Here is a 20,308-nt window from a genome sequence, read left to right as displayed (position 1 = left end):
CTAATTGGTGTGTGTTACCCGGCTTCATGGATAGATAGAGCTGCGTGTCATCTGCATAGCAGTGAAAATTTATGCTATGTCTTCTAATGATGCTGCCTAGGGGAAGCATGTATAATGTAAATAGAATTGGTCCTAGCACCGAACCCTGTGGAACACCATAATTGACCTTAGTGTGTGAAGAGGACTCTCCATTTACTTGAACAAATTGGAGTCTATTAGACAGATATGATACAAACCACTGCAGCACAGTACCTGTAATACCTACAGCATGTTCTAATCGCTCTAATAGGATATTATGGTCAACAGTATCAAACGCAGCACTAAGGTCTAGCAGGACAAGCACAGAGATGAGTCCACTGTCAGAGGCCATAAGAAGATCATTTGTAACCTTCACTAAAGCTGTTTCTGTGCTGTGATGAGCTCTGAAACCTGACTGAAACTCTTCAGATAAGCCATTCCTCTGCAGATGACCTGTTAGCTGTTTGACAACTACTCCAACACTTCCAGTGTTAAGAGCCCAGACCCATTTTTTACCGTCATAAAAACCATGGGACAGTCAATTCTGAAACATTAACAGAAAGTGTCCTCAATGTGTAAAGGGGCAGTGACACCTGTGTCACTGTGGGTGCTTAATATATACATTTTAAATTGTTATTGATCCCTTTACCCCGAATCCTAAAGTATATATTTATTTCTTACTCTTCTTATATTTGTTGTTTGTTTACTTGCACTGCTGTAACTGGAGCCTCGTCGTCTCGTCTCTCTACATACTGGACTGTATGTAGCGGAGATGACAATAAAGTTTACTTTGACTTCAGCAGCGCGCAGGCGCACCGAGAGCTCTCGCGCTCACTTTTCAGGTATAGAATTTCGAAAAAACATCAGTGCAAATTATAAGTCTGTATCATGATGTCTGGTGTTTTCGTGTTGTTGGTTTGTTTTAATTTTGTTTGATTTTGCGAGTTGGTTATTAGATGCTGCTCCAGTCAGCCAGAGAATCCCCCGCCGCCCCGCCCTCTCCTCCCTGTGCTGCAAGAAGCAGGCGCACCTCGCAAACGGAGGGCGCCCTTACTCCCAGCAAATGGGCGATAGAAAACCGATCGGTGCCTATGCCATTCCCAATATGCGCTGGCTGATGTCGGGGCAGCATGAGTATGAGCAATTTATTTATTTATTTATTTTGCCGATGCCCGTGATGCCGCCCCCCACCAGGATGCAGCCCCGGTCAACTGCCCGTGTCGCCCGTATCTAAAACCGCTACTGATTGTAACATTGTAAATATAATGTTACAATTTTACATTATGTTAAATTGTAACATAATGTAAAATTGCAACATTGTAAACATAATGTTACAATTTTACATTAAAATTGCAACATTGTAAACATAATGTTACAATTTTACATTATGTTACAATTTAACATAATGTAAAATTGTAACATTGTAAACATAATGTTACAATTTTACATTATGTTACAATTTAAAATTGTAACATTATGTTTACAATGTTGCAATTTTAATGTAAAATTGTAACATTATGTTTACAATGTTACAATTTTACATTATGTTACAATTTAACATAATGTAAAATTGTAACATTATGTTTACAATGTTGCAATTTTACATTATGTTACTGTTAGAGTCGGACGGTGCCCCGACCGGTCGACCTGTGTGTGTGTTTGTTCTCCTCTCTCTCGCTCTGCTTTTTCTCCGGCTCCGCTGCGATTGTCACGCGGTCGCGTAGCAACGGAAGACCTCAGACCCGGAAGTGCTGCCGCTCTGAGCTGCCTCACCTGCGACCGATTTGTCGCCAGCTACTGCCAATTATCCACCATCGTTGGCAGGGCTGTTTAACGGTGTGGCTGAGTGACAGACAGCGCTGGAGTATTGCACCAAGCCTGGAAGCGAACGAGACAGAAGGGGAGACTTCACTGATTCTCTGGAGTTTTGTGGACACACGAGGGGAGACGGGGAGAGGAGCACTGAAGGGACTTGCACTGTGGATAACTGTGGATTGGTTTTGGCTTCACTGTAAATAAAGACACTGTTCAACTTAAACGAGAGGTCAGCGTCTGGGTTCGCTAACTCACCACCCTTAACAGTTACAATTTAACATAATGTAAAATTGTAACATTATGTTTACAATGTTACAGTTTTACATTATGTTAAATTGTAACATAATGTAAAATTGTAACATTATTTTTACAATGTTGCAATTTAAAATTGTAACATTATTTTTACAATGTTACAATTTTACATTGTGTTAAATTGTAACATAATGCTTAACAGATAATGGTTATCCTTTTTTTATATCATACACAATTGTCTTTTTCACAGGTATTGATGGTAATTTGCAGTGGTTTAGTATTGATTGAAATACCTGTGAAGTCCTGTTGGTTTTTAATGATGATTTTATTGTTGCTTCAATATTATCCAAGGGTGCAAACGTGGTGGAAAATCAGAATCAGAATTTAACATTGATCCAACATCAGACCCTAACATTGTTTCAATACAGGACAGCGAACTGGATGAAAGTGACAGCGAGTACGAGAGGATCCCAGAGTCAGGCCTGAGGAACAGTTGTGTTTGTGTGTGTGTGTGTGTGTGTGTGTGTGTGTGTGCGTGTGTGAGTGAGTGTGTGAGTGTGTGTGTGTGTGTGAGTGTGAGTGTGCGTGCCCTCACAGAAGGAAGGTCACAGCAGGAGCTTTTTCAAACGCATTTCCAATCATTTTTTTACAAGAAGTGTGGCTCATACAATGGTATAAATGTATTATTTGCGATACTTTATAAATATGAAACTCTAAAGATTTTGAGTTCATGCACATTGTGAAACAAGAATCTAAATATTTTGTGTCACAATGATTTCTATAAAAGCATGTTGTTTATGGGCATAATGTGACAAATCTTTTGCGGGCCCTATTAATGATCAATGGTAATTGAAGAGGAAGCTGAACCCAGGCTCTGGACATTTTCATGACAAGTGACAGCGCAGACATCTACTAATGAGAGAACATGTTTTATCATCATAAAGACTGTGATATGAAGCATCGTTAAAGTGTCACTTCAGTAATGTTGACTCGTGTTTTTAATAGATGACTTTAAAACACTAAACTCTAATTTCTGTGGTTTATTTTAAGTTTACAGAATATAACATGTGGTAAGACGATGAGTTTTACTTCTCACAGGTCGTGTTATGTGTATCTATTTATCATGTATGCTACTTTGCTCTGTGGACTGTAAAATGTTTCATTGTGTTCATGAAATAAACCAGACTTTCACCGTCTGCATCTTTTACTGTTTTTCTGCTTTTGTTCACTCCAAGTTTGACAAACCCACAGATATCCAGAGTTAACTTGCTAACAATGTGGAGCAGTCTCAGTGTATTTAGCTGCTTTTTCCCTAAACACAACCAACTGAGAGAAACGCTTGTAGTCCTCACTTTGGTCATTTTGAACACTGAAGGAGATTTGTTCCATAGACACCTTATACTAGTGTTTCCTGCACTTAATCCATCACTACTATGTTCTATTAAAATTCAGATTCCTTTTATAGTTTGGAGTGAAATTTGTTAAACCGTTGCTTAATGTGACAGAAGTACACGTCACTCTTTACTAACACATTTGTAGATAAGTTTATTGCTGAACCACACAACTAGCAGTCTCACACACTCTTTAGGGTTTTGAAGTTTTGTGTGTAATGGTTTAGTCTATCAAACCTTACCCTTTTCTCCCCAGTATCACAACAGTATGACTCCCAAAGTACGGATCAGTAAACAACCAATGATTCTAAAGCCAGAACAGAAAGATACGGTTGGAAGATGCATGATTGCGTTTTTATGATGCATAGTAAAACTATACCCCCTCTTCTTCTTCTCTGTGTTGTTGTTGTTCTTGTGTGTGTGTGTGTGTGTGTGTGTGTTTTGTTTATTTGTTTTGTTTTTTTAAGGTCGGGTTTCTGAATCCAGTGAAGGTACGTCCACTGAGGATCTGCGCCTCACGCTCCGCATAAGAGAGGTGGAGACCCGAAACAGGCAGCTGGAGGTGCAGGCTATGCATCTCCGTATCAGGGCTCTTGAGCTTGAAAAGGGCTCAGCTGGTGTTTCCCCGACGTCATCAAGCACAAGTGCTTCTTCTTCTGCCAGCTTTGACATAAGTAAGCACATCAAGTTGGTTCCCCCGTTTCGTGAGTCTGAGGTAGACTCTTATTTTAGAGCATTCGAGCGCATAGCCGCTGCTTTGAAGTGGCCGAAGGAGTTTTGGTCCCTCTTACTTCAATGTAAGCTTGTGGGAAAAGCCCAGGAAGTGTGGTCAAGCCTGTCTATTGAGCAGAGTTTAGATTATGAAACTCTTAAGAAAACTGTGTTGCAGGCATATGAACTTGTCCCTGAAGCATATCGGCAGAAATTTAGGAATCTTAATAAAACTGCTAACCAGACTTTTGTTGAGTTTGCGCGAGAAAAGAATGTGTTATTTGAGAAATGGTGTTGTTCATGTAAAGTTAAAACCGTGGAAGAGTTGAAAACTCTTATTTTGCTGGAGGACTTTAAAAAATGTTTGCCAGAACGCATAGTGACCTATTTAAACGAGCAAAAGGTTTCATCTCTCACCAACGCAGCACTTTTGGCTGACGAGTTTGTTTTAACGCACAAAAGTGTGTTCTGTGCACAGAATTCGTTTCCGGAAATTTTCTCTGAACGAAAAAGGTCACCAAAAGCAGTGCGTAACAATATGCCTGCGTTTATTGCTAAATCAAACGGTCGCGAATGTTTTTATTGTCAGGACTCAGGACATTTAATTGCTGCGTGCCCGGTATTAAAGAGAAAAGAAGCGAGGGGCGCTAAATCTCCTGCAGGCGTGGGTTTGATTAAAACCGCTTGCTCGCCAAAGGTGCGCATGGAGGCTGAACAAAACCCGAAAACTGACAGCGACCCGCAGTTTCTACCATTTGTGTCACGCGGCTTTGTTTCGTTGACAGGTGAAGAAAATGATAAAGTGCCAGTCACAATCCTGAGAGATACGGGTGCGTATCACTCATTTTTACTAGAGTCTGTACTGCCTTTATCTGAGAAAACATCCTGTGGTTCCGACATACTAGTGTGGGGAATAAAAATGAGTGTGACCAAAGCCCCTCTGCATATGGTACACCTGCATTCGCCGTTAGTGTCGGGCTACGTTAAAGTCGCCGTGCGCCAGCGATTGCCAATTGAAGGAGTTTCCTTCATTCTGGGTAATGATCTAGCTGGTGGGCATGTTTTTCCCCCGCCAGAAGTCGTTGATGTTCCTGCCCTCGCTGCTGATTCAGGCTCACCCGCTTCAGAGGTGTTTCCTGCGTGCGCAATTACTCGTGCGCAGGCTCGTAAAATGGGTGAGATGGTGGACTTGTCGGGGTCGTTTATGGCAACGCTTGATGAAGACGACTCTTTTGTGTCACCCATTGAGTCTGTGAAAATATCAGCATGTGATGTTCCAGAAATGATTCCTGAAGACATTAATCAAAGTGTGGCACCCTGAGTATTTTGAGCATTAAGAACAAGTCTCAGATGTGTTCCTTATGTGTTCGTGCCCCTCCCATCATCTTTTTTTGCTATTTGTTGTTACAATAGTTTGCATCATAACACAGAGCGAAAAGCTCATTTGCTCCCACCTGATGTGAAGTTAGGGCGATATTTAGTTTCGCCAGTAGGTGGCAGTGGCGGCTCAGCCAAATAGGTAACTGGCAAAATAATCTCTCACAAAGTAACGCAGGCCAGTTATTACAATGGAAGCCGCCAGTAACACCGAACTGTTTTACTGTGTTTCAGGTGAGAGCGATATACAAGCACTACATACATTTATGTAGAGTTGATGCTTATTTAACATGTTGGAGTGTAATTCGTGTTTATATGGTGTTTAATGTGAGGGAATAAGGGAGTTGTTTCACGTTATCTGTGGGTAATCCTAGTAACGTTTGTGCGCTAGCTAAGCGACGTTAGCCTCCTGTATCAATCTCTGTAACCGTGTTGTTACATCAGTAATGTGAAAGGGAAACTGTTAGCTGGTTTCAGTTAAAGTTATAGGAAATAGACCAGCCAGTACATGTTATGTTGTCTGTTGTTTACTGGTCATTTTCTCTGTGTGTTAAGGGCTGATTAGTACATGGCCATTACATGTAACGCTACAAAGTAACGCAGGCCAGTTATTACAATGGAAGCCGCCAGTAACACCGAACTGTTTTACTGTGTTTCAGCACAATAAATCTTCATGTGCACCTGAATGAACCCTGTCGTCCTTCAGTGTGTAACATAATTTGGCGAGCCAGCAGCCAGGAGCATATTTCCTGCTCCAGACAAGAACCTAGAACACGTTAAATCTACATCTGGTAAAGATGGAACAACTACAGGATGAGATCAGCACAGCATTGTGGACACTTGGGAAACCCGAACTCACCAAGGTGTGCCAGCATCTTAAGTGCAGCGAACCAGCAGGGGTGGGTTTTAAAGGACAGTCCCGACGTGCTCTGATTCGGCTGGCAGAAAGTACTCTGGACGAGATTGAAAAAGCAGAGGAATCCGAAGTGTTTCAGCAGTTCATCCTTGATCTCCAGTCATTCGTACAGTCATTACAAGAACATCCTGTGACTGAAGTGGAGCTACAACGTGCAGAGCTCAGTGAGATAGAAAGACTGAAACAAGAGTACAGTCAGCTCCAACAAGCTCAAGCAGAGGCACGACGTGTTCTGGAAGAAAAAATTGAAGCGTTGGGGACAGAGTTTAAAGGTGCAGCTAAGATAAGTGAAAAACAAGTAAGTCAGCCTGCACCCTTTACTACACCAGAAGTGACTCTTAGAAAAGACTTTCGGATCTGGGGTCAGATTGGGGAAGCAGGACAAAAAGACAAGTTATCTTTCACTAGCTTGACCAACCAAATTGATTCCGGGCTTAAGAAAGGCTACTCAGAGACGGAAATCATTGAAGCTGTGATTAAGGCAGTAAGCCCTGGCCTTCACCTTCGAGACTTGCTGGAAGTGAAGCGTGACCTCACACTTCCCACACTAAGAACTATATTAAGGGGACACTACAAAGTAGACTCGTCAGCTGACCTGCTTCATCAACTCATGAGCATATCCCAAGACCCCAAAGAATCTGCTCAGTGCTTTCTGTTCAGGGCAATAGAACTCAGAGAGAAATTGCTCTGGAAGTCTGGTGATGACGATGAAGGGGAGCAGTTCAGCCCAGACTTAATTCAGCGCAAATTCCTGCGCTCATTAGAGACTGGCCTCCTCAGTGAAGCGGTGAAGTTTCAGTTAAAGCCTTATCTCAGCAACTACCAAGTAACAGATGAGGTTTTGATTGAGAAGATAAATGAAGCAGCCAGCCTTGAATTAGAGCGACAAAACAAACTGAGGAGAAATACTACAGTAAAAACACCAAGGATAAATGAGGTACACACAGAGCCACAACACAACCACACTCAGCCACCTTTGAACAGTGAACCAGACAGAAAGGATGAAATTCGGACGAAGGGGGGTGAAGTGGTTGCCACAAAGAAAAAACAGGGACAGAGTATGGGCATGGACTCAGAGACAGCTAAGCTGATTGAAGGCCTGAAAGCTGATGTACTTGAAGTAAAGAAAATGTTTAATGAGACTTTAGAAGCAACAAAGTTCAGGTCAAGTATGGACAGTCGGTCCTCTCCAACAACAAGGCGTGCAAGAGGTTGTCAAATGTGTAGAGAGGCCCAGCTTGGTGACCTGTGCAGACACTGCTACCGCTGTGGTCAGGAGGGCCACCTGTCTCGAGGGTGTAGACAGGCCAGGATCACCCAGGGAAACGGGAGGGGGCTACTGAGCCGGGACCCACAGTAGCCCACTCATCACCCAGGTCCCAGGTAAATCCTGTCTATGTGCAAAACACCTCGCATCAACAAGCACCACAAAATGACTCTACACACACTGAAACTGGCCCGAAAGAGCCAAACAGCAACAAATTGACAAGTGACACATCTAATGGTTATATGCCCTCACAACGGCAAACCAAGCTCATCAGTCTCATTGGGAAAAGATGCACAGTTCAGTGCCACCTAGATAAGGTACCAGTAGAGGCCCTGTGGGACACCGGAGCTCAGGCAAGTCTGATTAACAATGAATGGCGAGAACAACACCTACCACACAGCATTGTCAGGCCACTTGCTGAGCTGTTGGGAACAGAACCTCTAGTAGCTTTAGCAGCTAATGGTAGTGAAATCCCATATGATGGGTGGGTAGAGACAGAATTCTATTTGGACTGTAACCCTGAAAATTGTCTTCTAGTCCCAATGCTTGTATCCAGTGACCCCAATGTTGCACAACTGCCCATTATTGGATTTAATGTAATAGAGGAAGTTGTGAGTAAATGGGGCAAGCGACAACCAAGATCACGCAACGTTCGAAAAATCAGCCAAATCCTCTCAGTATCAGTAAACACTGCTAAATCAGTACTAAAACTATTGCAGTCACCAGACCAAAACCAAAGTGTGGGCACAGTACTGGCAGGAAAGAGGGGACTATGTCTGGCTGCTGAACAGATTACCACCACATATGTCCGTGCACACATTGGAGCCCAGTTTTCAGGACAGAGTCTGTTGTTTGTCCCAAATGAACCATCACAGTTGCCTGAGGGTCTTGTCATTCAAGAGGGACTAGTCACAATAATGGAGGGCAGGTCAGTGTACATCCCAGTCGCAATAGCTAATACCAACAAGCGGGATGTCAACTTAATTCCTCACACTGTTCTGGGACATCTGGAAGAAATAAAAGCAGTGTACCCCATCACCCCTGAAAAGACACAAGACTCAGTGGAGCAGATTTCGTCACAGCCTCCTATACAGGTGAATGAGGTTATTAACACACCTTCCTCCAGCCATAAGCCACCTCAGTGGGACCCTCCAGTTAAGTTGGACCATCTCCGTGAAAATGAACAACAAACGGTGAGACAGCTGTTAAGAGAGGAATGTCATGCTTTCGCTTATGATGATAAAGATGTTGGGTGCATCCCCAGTTTAAACATGCACATCACATTGCATGACACAACACCTGTTCGAAAGACCTACATATCTGTGCCAAAGCCTCTGCACCAAGAGGTGAAAGACTATCTTCAAGACCTGCTGAACCGTGGGTGGATTTCAGAGTCCAGGTCACCCTACTCGTCTCCAATCGTCTGCGTTCGGAAGAAGTCAGGTGAATTGAGATTGTGCTGTGATTACAGGGAACTCAACCGGAAGTCAGTACCAGACAGACACCCAATTCCCAGAATTCAGGACATGCTAGATTCCCTTCATGGCAGCTCCTGGTTCTCTGTTCTTGATCAGGGGAAAGCATATCATCAGGGGTTCCTGGACCCTGAAAGTCGTCCCCTGACAGCCTTCATCACACCTTGGGGCTTGTACCAGTGGAACCGCATACCCTTTGGCCTCAGCTCAGCCCCAGCAGAGTTTCAGCGGAGCATGGAGGACTGTTTAAGGGGACTGCGGGATGTAATCTGCCAGCCATATTTGGACGACAACTTAGTCCACTCTCCTTCATTTGATACTCATCTTGAACACATCAGAGCCGTCCTTCAGAGATACCAAAAACATGGTGTCAAACTCAGCCCACAGAAATGTGACATCTTCAAGAGAAAGGTGCGTTTCCTTGGTCGGATGGTGTCCGAAGAGGGATATACCATGGACCCAGCGGAAATAGCCCCTGTACAAGCTCTCAGAGACAAACTACCATCCACTGTGGGGGAACTGAGTCGGGTCCTAGGATTCCTGTCCTACTACAGATCCTATATCCCAAACTTTTCAAAAGTGGCAAAACCCCTGTACCAGTTGCTGACACTGCCTCCAGATAGAGCACCGCCACCAGTGCCCAGGACAAAGGGGAAAGTGGTTAAGGCAAAGCCAAAAGGTCGACCACCGCCTAACACACCCATTAGATGGACTGAGAGCCATCAAAATGCCCTAAATGAGTTGACTGATTGTCTAACACAGCCACCTATTTTGGGTTACCCTGATTTCACAGAGCCCTTTGTACTCCATTGTGATGCCTCACAGCAGGGCCTGGGAGCTGTGTTATATCAAAAGCAAGCAGGCAAGTTGAAGGTCATTGCATATGGCTCAAGGACATTAACACCCCCTGAGAAAAACTATCATATGCATTCGGGAAAGCTGGAATTCTTGGCCTTAAAATGGGCAGTCTGTGAACGCTTTCGGGACTACCTATATTACGCCCCACATTTTGTTGTCTACACAGACAATAACCCTTTGACATATGTCCTCACGACAGCAAAGCTGAATGCCACAGGCCACCGGTGGGTGAGTGAACTGGCTGACTTCAACTTTACTGTCAAATATCGGCCGGGGAAGAAAAATGCTGATGCAGATGGCCTATCCCGCTTACCACTAAACATCGAGCAGTATATGGCACAGTGCACATCAGAAGTCAAACAGGGTGTCACTAGAGCTGCTGTTGAAAGTGCAGTATTGCAGAGGGAGAATCTGCTGCATGAAACTGTTGTTGTCAGCCTGAGTGCCGTCAGTCTAGTGCAAGACGCAGTCACACTGTCTGCTGGAAAGTCTCTGTCACCAGAAGAAATCCGAGTGAGTCAGGAGAAAGATCCCATCATCGGTCGCTTTTTACAACACAAAATCAACAACTACTTACCAAAAGGTCGTGCCCTAACAGCAGAACCCCCTGATGTCAGAATCTTGCTGAGGCAGTGGAGCAGAGTGCACATAAATGATGATGGAGTCCTCTATAGGAGAGTGAAAGGCAGAGATCAGCTCCTTCTCCCTAGAGAGCATCGTGATACTGTGTTCAGGGAACTGCACAAAGAGATGGGACATTTGGGGGCAGAAAGAACTCTGTGTTTAATAAGGGACAGGTTCTACTGGCCTCGAATGCAAAGTGATGTGGAGCATTTTGTAATGCATGCCTGCGAATGCCTCAAGAGAAAGCGGCCAAGTAAGATTACCAGGGCCCCACTGACCACCATTACAACGACATTCCCATTTGAGCTTGTGTCCATAGACTTTCTGCACCTTGAGACTTGTAAACAGGGATATGAGTACATACTGGTAGTGATGGACCACTTTACGCGTTTTGCACAAGCTTATGCAACAAAAAACAAATCTGCAAAAACAGTGGTGGATAAGGTCTTCAATCACTTTGCTCTGAACTTTGGTTTCCCAGCACGCATCCACCATGACATGGGCAGGGAATTTGAGAATCAGATGTTTTCCCAGCTGCAAAAAGTCTGTGGTCTACGTGGCTCTCACACTACCCCATATCATCCACAAGGAAATGGGCAAGTGGAGCGTTTCAACAGAACTTTATTGTCCATGTTGCGGACACTAACTGACCTTGAAAAAGCAGACTGGAAGGAATCACTGACAAAAGTGGTGCACGCCTACAACTGCACTCGGAATGAGGCTACTGGGTTTTCCCCGTACTATTTGTTGTTTGGCCGTACTCCAAGACTTCCTATAGACATCTTGTTCAACTTGCCTTCACAGGAACAGCAATTGAACTACGAGGAGTATGTGACAAAATGGCAGTCCCGAATGAAGGAGGCCTATGAGATTGCATCTATGGCAGCCCAAAAAGAAGCTTCGAGGGGTAAACAGTATTACAACCGTAAGATCTACGGAGCTCAACTTCATCCGGGGAACAGGGTCCTGCTCCGCAACCTCAAAGAGAGAGGAGGCCCAGGCAAGCTTCGGTCATACTGGGAGGATACAGTGTATGTGGTGGTGAGTCAAAAAAGCCCTGACATCCCAGTTTATGAGATCAAGCCAGAGAGGGGAGGAAAAAGCCGCACAGTACACAGGAACCTGTTGCTTCCATGTGACAGTCTACCTGTAGAAAAAAAAAGCAGACAGGAGCAACACGAAAGACAAAAAAGCCTGAGACAAAAGGAGGTAGAAGCTCAACAACAGCTACTACAACAAGACACAGACATGGAGAGTGAAGATGAGGGTGAGCTGGTGTGGAGGTTTCCACAGCAAAACAGTACCACCAGCATTATCCCTCCAACCCTGGAATCTCTGGTGGGTGAACAACAACTGGAGGAGCCTCAAACAGCTGACTTCGACCCTTTCTTACAGGACCACAGAGAGGTACACGAACCTGAGTTGCAGACAGCAGAGCAACATTACAACCAACAGGAGTCACAGGATGAACAAACATCAGATGAACAACAAGATGAGCAAGGAGACAGTGACTCCAACAGTGAACAAGGGTTGTCACCTGTCCTCAGACACCCCAAGAGAGAGCGACGTCAGCCCAAAATGCTGACATATGACATATTAGGACAACCCACAGTCAGACAAGCTGATATGGACAGTGTTAAGATGGGAGCTATTTGCACCCAGAGACTGTGGAGGCCTTGGTGGCCTGAAGATATACCAGCAAGGTGTGAGAGACAGTAATAGGAAACTGATCCTAAATGAAGACATTAACATGAACATTGTGACAAGCAGAATAGAGCAAACGTAGCACCAAAGGACAATGGACAGAATCTATGCTCATTCTTATGGTGTGTGCTAACTTGTCACATGCTGAACATATGATGATGATGACCATCTGTAAAAGTGCCTTAATCTGTAAACAAAGTTAAGTGTGGTAACAGACTAGTGTATTGTTGGCCGAATATTGAGTCTGGTTACAGTCGAAAATTTGCAGTAATATGATGAACTTGTTTACTAACCTTGAGGGAGAAAAAGGGTTACTTGGCACAACATGATTCATGATTAGCTTCTACTATGAGTTTTGATTTGCTGAATGCAAATTGTTGAATTGCAATGTTTCATTGAACAGATGTCAGAAGTATGTGTAACCATAATTTTTACTCAGGGATAGGTATACTAATAGTACGCAAGAAATGTACTGACAACAGCAAACATGTTCAAAGAGTTTGGGAAAAAATAGACAGAAGCCTTTTTTTTTTTCTTTTTTTTTCTTAAGTAGGGGAGGGTGTGGCACCCTGAGTATTTTGAGCATTAAGAACAAGTCTCAGATGTGTTCCTTATGTGTTCGTGCCCCTCCCATCATCTTTTTTTGCTATTTGTTGTTACAATAGTTTGCATCATAACACAGAGCGAAAAGCTCATTTGCTCCCACCTGATGTGAAGTTAGGGCGATATTTAGTTTCGCCAGTAGGTGGCAGTGGCGGCTCAGCCAAATAGGTAACTGGCAAAATAATCTCTCACAAAGTAACGCAGGCCAGTTATTACAATGGAAGCCGCCAGTAACACCGAACTGTTTTACTGTGTTTCAGGTGAGAGCGATATACAAGCACTACATACATTTATGTAGAGTTGATGCTTATTTAACATGTTGGAGTGTAATTCGTGTTTATATGGTGTTTAATGTGAGGGAATAAGGGAGTTGTTTCACGTTATCTGTGGGTAATCCTAGTAACGTTTGTGCGCTAGCTAAGCGACGTTAGCCTCCTGTATCAATCTCTGTAACCGTGTTGTTACATCAGTAATGTGAAAGGGAAACTGTTAGCTGGTTTCAGTTAAAGTTATAGGAAATAGACCAGCCAGTACATGTTATGTTGTCTGTTGTTTACTGGTCATTTTCTCTGTGTGTTAAGGGCTGATTAGTACATGGCCATTACATGTAACGCTACAAAGTAACGCAGGCCAGTTATTACAATGGAAGCCGCCAGTAACACCGAACTGTTTTACTGTGTTTCAGCACAATAAATCTTCATGTGCACCTGAATGAACCCTGTCGTCCTTCAGTGTGTAACAAAAGCTTAAACATGTCCAGAGAAATGTCGATCAAAGCGCAGCAGGGTGACCCTTCACTGGTGCCTTGTTTTTCCTCTGTTGTGGACAGAGAGGCATCTAAAGCGCCAGTAAAATATTTCCTTGAGAACGGTGTGCTTTTGCGGTCTTGGTCTCCTGACTCGACTGATCTACACAGAGTAAATCAGGTACTGGTGCCAAAGGAATATAGACTCCAGATTCTCAGTCTCGCGCACGATGCCAGCTTAGCTGGACATCTTGGGGTCAAGAAGACGTATCACCGTGTATTACGTAACTTCTTTTGGCCTGGATTAAAATCGGATGTGGTGAAATATTGTCGCTCATGTCATACTTGCCAGGTAGTGGGAAAGCCAAATAAACCGATTCCACCAGCGCCTCTTCACCCTATTCCAGCGTTGGGTGAGCCATTTGAGAGGGTTCTGTTGGACTGTGTGGGCCCGTTGCCAAAATCGAAATCAGGCCACCAGTACATATTAACTGTAATGTGCGCTGCCACTCGCTTTCCAGAGGCAATCCCATTACGCACATTAAAGGCAAAGAACGTTGTGAAAGCCCTCACAAAATTCTTTTCAACTTTTGGGTTACCCAGAGTTGTTCAAACTGATCAGGGAACAAACTTTATGTCAAAGGTGTTTGCCCAGGTTTTGAAGGAGTTAAAAATTAAACATCAAAGGTCCAGCCCTTATCACCCAGAGAGTCAAGGTGCACTGGAACGATTTCATCAAACCCTAAAAACCATGTTGCGCAAATACTGCCTTGAATCAGGTAAAGACTGGGAGGAGGGACTTCCACTTCTGCTTTTTGCTGTTAGAGAAGCCACCCAGGAATCCCTTGGATTTAGTCCGGCTGACTTAGTTTTTGGACACACTGTGCGCGGTCCCCTGCGACTGCTTAAAGAAAAGTGGTTATCAGAGTCGCATCAAGCCGAACATAATGTGTTAGATTACGTTTGCAGTTTTAGAGAGCGTCTTTTCCGGGCATGTCAGCTGGCCCGTGAAAATTTGGAACAAACCCAAGGCAACATGAAAGCCCGGTATGATAAAAGGACGGTGGTCCGACATTTTGCTCCTGGTGAAAAGGTTCTGGTGTTGCTTCCTTTAGTCGGGTCTAGCCTCCATGCTCAGTTTTCCGGTCCCTATGAGGTGGACAAAAAGATTAGTGACACTAGCTACGCAGTAAAAACTCCTGATCGAAGGAGAAAATTGAGGGTTTGCCACGTTAACATGCTTAAACGCTATGCTTCTAGAGAGGACGCGGCAGCTGAAAAAACCTCACCCATAGCGCCTGTCTCTGTGTGTTCGGCACCACCACTGTATGTTTTGCAAGATGATGACTTGATTGAGAAGAGCGGTTGTATGCCTGTTGCCCGTTTGCGAAACTCAGAAGTGTTAGGAAACTTAGAATCTTTTCTGTCGCATCTGTCAGGTTCCGCCCGCAAAGATATCAGTGATCTGATCGAAGCTAATTTGCTGATTTTCTCTGACCATCCCCGGCAAACGTCTGTGCTGTTTCATGATATTGTTGTGGAAGTTGATAAGCCAATAAAACAACACGCTTATAGAGTGAATCCAACCAAGCGGATTTTAATGCAACAGGAAGTAGAGTACCTGGTTAAACATGGGTTAGCTGAGCCCAGTAACAGTGCGTGGAGTTCGCCCTGCATTTTGGTGCCGAAACCTGATAACACCCCACGTTTCTGTACCGATTTCAGAAAGGTTAATGCAGTCACAAAACCAGATTCCTTTCCTCTTCCCAGAATGGAGGACTGCATTGATCGTGTCGGCTCAGCTACATTTGTCACTAAATTAGACCTGTTAAAAGGGTATTGGCAAGTTCCGTTAACCCCCAGAGCTTCTGAAGTCTCCGCTTTTGTAACTCCAGATCATTTCCTCCAATATACTGTAATGCCCTTCGGGTTGCGAAACGCACCTGCAACATTCCAGCGTCTAATGCAGAGGGTATTGTGTGGAGTGAAAAACTGTGAGGCATACTTGGATGACATTGTCGTTTATTCTCCAACATGGTCAGAACATCTAGAAACGCTCTCTCAGGTGTTCAGACGTTTTTGCGAATCTTCTCTCACATTAAACCTCTCTAAGTGTGAGTTTGGGAAAGCCACCATTACTTATTTGGGGAAACAGGTCGGACAGGGGCAAGTGCGCCCTGTGACTGCGAAAGTACAGGCCATTGTTGATTTTCCTGTCCCGCAGACAAAAAGAGCTCTGCGTCGCTTTTTAGGAATGGCTGGTTTTTATCGAGGGTTTTGCAGAAATTTCTCTGATGTGGTTAGTCCCCTAACTGATCTTGTTAGCCCTTTAAAGCCTTTTATTTGGTCTCCAGCATGTCAGGTGGCATTCGAGTCTGCCAAGGCATTGTTGTGCAGTGCACCAGTGCTAGCTGCGCCGAATTTTGAGCGCTCTTTTAAATTAGAAGTAGATGCCAGCGCGTGTGGTGCAGGCGCTGTTTTATTACAGGAAGATGGTCGTGGCGTAGATCATCCCGTCTGCTACTTTTCGAAAAAGTTTAACAGACACCAGACCCATTATAGTACCATTGAAAAGGAGGCTCTTGCCTTACTACTTGCTTTACAGCACTTTGAGGTCTATGTTGGGTCAAGTGTTTTGCCCGTGCACGTGTTTACCGACCACAACCCACTGGTGTTTCTTTCCCAAATGCGCAATTCCAACCAAAGACTTATGCGCTGGTCCTTGTTACTGCAAGATTTTAACTTGGAGATCAGTTACAAGAAAGGGAAAGAGAATGTGTTGGCTGATACTCTGTCTAGGGCACTTTCTCCTTGAATTAAACATTTTGGTGGTAATGTTAATTCTTGGGTAAGGGGGTGTTACGACTGGGATTGTAATCATATGCAAATTTGAGTGTGCAGGTGCTCCTCCGTGGTTGGTGCATCCAGGGTGGATGGCTCGCACCGATTGGCTGACGACCGGGAGGCAGCGGATGAGAAGAGACCACCAGGGACTGCCATTCATTCATCCTCGGCCCAACCCAACCGGCAGACCGTTCACTGTGTCACTGTTACTATGTTGGTTAATGTAAGAGCATGTAGGGGTGGACCGCCTTTTTGTTTGATCAGTTTTCTCCTGTTTCTGTTAGGTAGGGAGGAAAGTGATTGTCGTTTGGTTTAGTTCTTTTGAGTAGGTAAGTTGTGTTTATTCCTGAGATAGGCTATCTTTTGTTTGTTGTTTTGGCCTTGGGTTCACCCTGAAGTTATGATATGCTCCCTTCCTTTGTTTAACTGCACTCATTGTAAATAAATCACTGTCACAAAATATTAAGTGTGTGACGTGCTGCTTGGGGTTGGACGGGGATGGATCACCCTTTATGTTGTGGTCTGGCCGCGCCTAGACGGGCCATAACACTGAATCTTTGAGATGATTAAACTTAATCTAAGTCTGGTGTGACTTTTGAGAACATAAGGGTAATGGTGTTACTTTGTCTCTGTTAGAGCTCCCCCTGCTGGTCAGGGTGGCAGCAAAAAAAACATTTTTTGCAAGAGCTTTGTAAACACTGGCAATCCCACGTCTCCCAAACTGCCTACCACCTCATTTATTTCAAGCATCGGCTTATTAATTATCTCTCTGTTAGTCTCTACATCCTTCCTATATCCGTTATGTGACATTTGGAAATTATCCTACAGACAATCGCACCAGATCTCTTGTTTTTTCTCTTTTCTTTTTGAAATTCAGCATATTCATGCAGGATAAGACCAACACTAAAAAGAGAAGATGAGAACCTGAAAGACATGTATTTCATGCTTCTAGATTATTTAATATTTTAGGGGTGGCTGTAGCTCAGGAGGTAGAGCAGGTCACCTACACCTACAGACAACAATGAGACGGCCTATAGAGAGGAGGTGATGGCACTGTACAAGTGGTGCCTGGAAAATAACCTGACTCTCAACATCAGCAAAACTAGAGAAATGATAGTGGACTACCGGAAACGACCAGTCAGGGAACACCAGCCCATCCACATCAACGGTGTCAATGTCGAAAGGGTCAGCAGCTTCAAGTTCCTTGGAGTCAACATCACTGAGGACTTCTCCTGGACCCTCCACACAGACACTGCTATCAGGAAAGCTCGCCAGCAGCTTTACTTCCTGAGGAGGCTGAGGAAGTTTAGCATGAACGCCAACATCACCTCAAATTTTTACAGGTGTGCAATTGAGAGCTTGCTGACGAGCTGCATCACAGTTTTGGTACGGAAGCTGCTCTGCCAGCAGCCGTAAATCACTACAGAGGGTGGTGAAGGCAGCAGAGCACATCACTGGCACGAGGCTTCCTGCCATTCAGGACATTTATCTCCAGCGAATCCTCCGTAAAGCACACAGCATCATCAAGGACCACAGCCACCCAGCACATCAGCTCTTCTCCTTGTTACCATCTGGCAGACGTTACAGGAGTCTGTCTGCTCGGACTACAAGACTTAAAAACAGTTTTTACCACCAAGCCATACGACACCTCAACCACAACACTTAAACACACACAACACAGCACTCAGAAGCTACCCTGCAGCTTCACAAGTACTCTGTTTAATCTGCACTGGTCACTTCACTTTATTGTTATTGATATTTATATTTAAAAAGTGCAATACTGTAATTTTCTGCTGCTCATTCCTGTGCAATATCCCATCTGCCCTCCCGTCATATTTCTTTTCAAGATTTTCTTATTTAATCACTAGTGTACATATATTTATATTTATATTTATAGATACATATATATTTAGTCATCTTTTCTCTTTTACCATGTCTCTCTAATATTTTGCTCTTTACTATTTTTTAATTTTTTATTTTATTTTATTTTATTATATTTTGTTATATTTTCTCCTACTGTATCATGCTGCTGAGTGACTGCTGCTCGTCAAACACATTTCATTGCAATGTTGACCCTGTGCTAACTTGGATATGACAAATAAAACTGAAAACTGGGAATCCCCGGCAGCCTACGTCTATTGCAGCATAACTAAGGAGGATTCAGGGTCACCTGGTCCAGCCCTAACTATATGCTTTAGCAAAAAGGAAAGTTTTAAGCCTAATCTTGAAAGTAGAGATAGTGTCTGTCTCCCGAATCCAAACTGGAAGCTGGTTCCACAGAAGAGGGGCCTGAAAACTGAAGGCTCTCCCTCCCATTCTACTTTTAAATACTCTAGGAACAGCAAGTAGGCCTGCAGAGCGAGAGCGAAGTGCTCTAATAGGGTGATATGGCACTACAAGGTCATTAAGATAAGATGGGGCCTGATTATTTAAGACCTTGTATGTGAGGAGCAGGATTTTGAATTCAATTCTGGATTTAACAGGAAGCCAATGAAGGGAAGCCAAAACAGGAGAAATATGCTCTCTCTTTCTAGTCCCTGTCAGGACTCTTGCTGCAGCATTTTGGATCAGCTGAAGGCTTTTCAGCGAGTTTTTAGGACATCCTGATAATAAAGAATTACAGTAGTCCAGCCTGGAAGTAATAAATGCATGAACTAGTTTTTCAGCGTCACTCTGAGACAGGATATTTCTAATTTTAAAGATATTGCGCAAATGGAAGAAAGAAGTCCTACATATTTGTTTAATATGTGCGTTGAAGGACATGTCCTGGTCAAAAATGACTCCAAGGTTCCTCACAGCATTACTGAAGGCCAAGGTAATGCCATCCAGAGTAAGAATCTGGTTAGATACCATATTTCTAAGATTTTCAGGGCCAAGTATAATAACTTCAGTTTTATCTGAATTAAGAAGCAGAAAGTTAGCGGCCATCCAGGTCTTTATGTCTTTAAGGCATTCCTGCAGTTTAACTAATTGGTGTGTGTTACCCGGCTTCATGGACAGATAGAGCTGCGTGTCATCTGCATAGCAGTGAAAATTTATGCTATGTCTTCTAATGATGCTGCCTAGGGGAAGCATGTATAATGTAAATGGAATTGGTCCTAGCACCGAACCCTGTGGAACACCATAATTGACCTTAGTGTGTGAAGAGGACTCTCCATTTACTTGAACAAATTAGAGTCTATTAGACAGATATGATACAAACCACTGCAGCACAGTACCTGTAATACCTACAGCATGTTCTAATCGCTCTAATAGGATATTATGGTCAACAGTATCAAACGCAGCACTAAGGTCTAGCAGGACAAGCACAGAGATGAGTCCACTGTCAGAGGCCATAAGAAGATCATTTGTAACCTTCACTAAAGCTGTTTCTGTGCTGTGATGAGCTCTGAAACCTGACTGAAACTCTTCAGATAAGCCATTTCTCTGCAGATGACCTGTTAGCTGTTTGACAACTACTCCAACACTTCCAGTGTTAAGAGCCCAGACCCATTTTTTACCGTCATAAAAACCATGGGACAGTCAATTCTGAAACATTAACAGAAAGTGTCCTCAATGTGTAAAGGGGCAGTGACACCTGTGTCACTGTGGGTGCTTAATATATACATTTTAAATTGTTATTGATCCCTTTACCCCGAATCCTAAAGTATATATTTATTTTCTTACTCTTCTTATATTTGTTGTTTGTTTACTTGCACTGCTGTAACT

General features: G+C 43.7%; 1 long non-coding RNA gene across 1 annotated transcript; it reads left to right on the top strand.

Annotated features, from left to right (window-relative positions):
* Positions 1-1,645: 1,645 nt before the first annotated feature.
* On the top strand, positions 1,646-17,407 carry LOC109200500 (uncharacterized). Its single transcript, XR_002060668.2, has 3 exons — positions 1,646-2,062; positions 3,944-4,150; positions 16,651-17,407. It is a non-coding gene; the product is annotated as an uncharacterized LOC109200500 (long non-coding RNA).
* Positions 17,408-20,308: the final 2,901 nt, after the last annotated feature.

This window comes from Oreochromis niloticus, unplaced genomic scaffold (genome assembly GCF_001858045.2).
Source record: "Oreochromis niloticus isolate F11D_XX unplaced genomic scaffold, O_niloticus_UMD_NMBU tig00006667_pilon, whole genome shotgun sequence".
NCBI lineage: Eukaryota > Metazoa > Chordata > Actinopteri > Cichliformes > Cichlidae > Oreochromis > Oreochromis niloticus.
The sequence above is the reverse complement of the archived record's forward strand: the minus strand, read 5'-3'. Positions and strand labels throughout refer to the sequence as shown.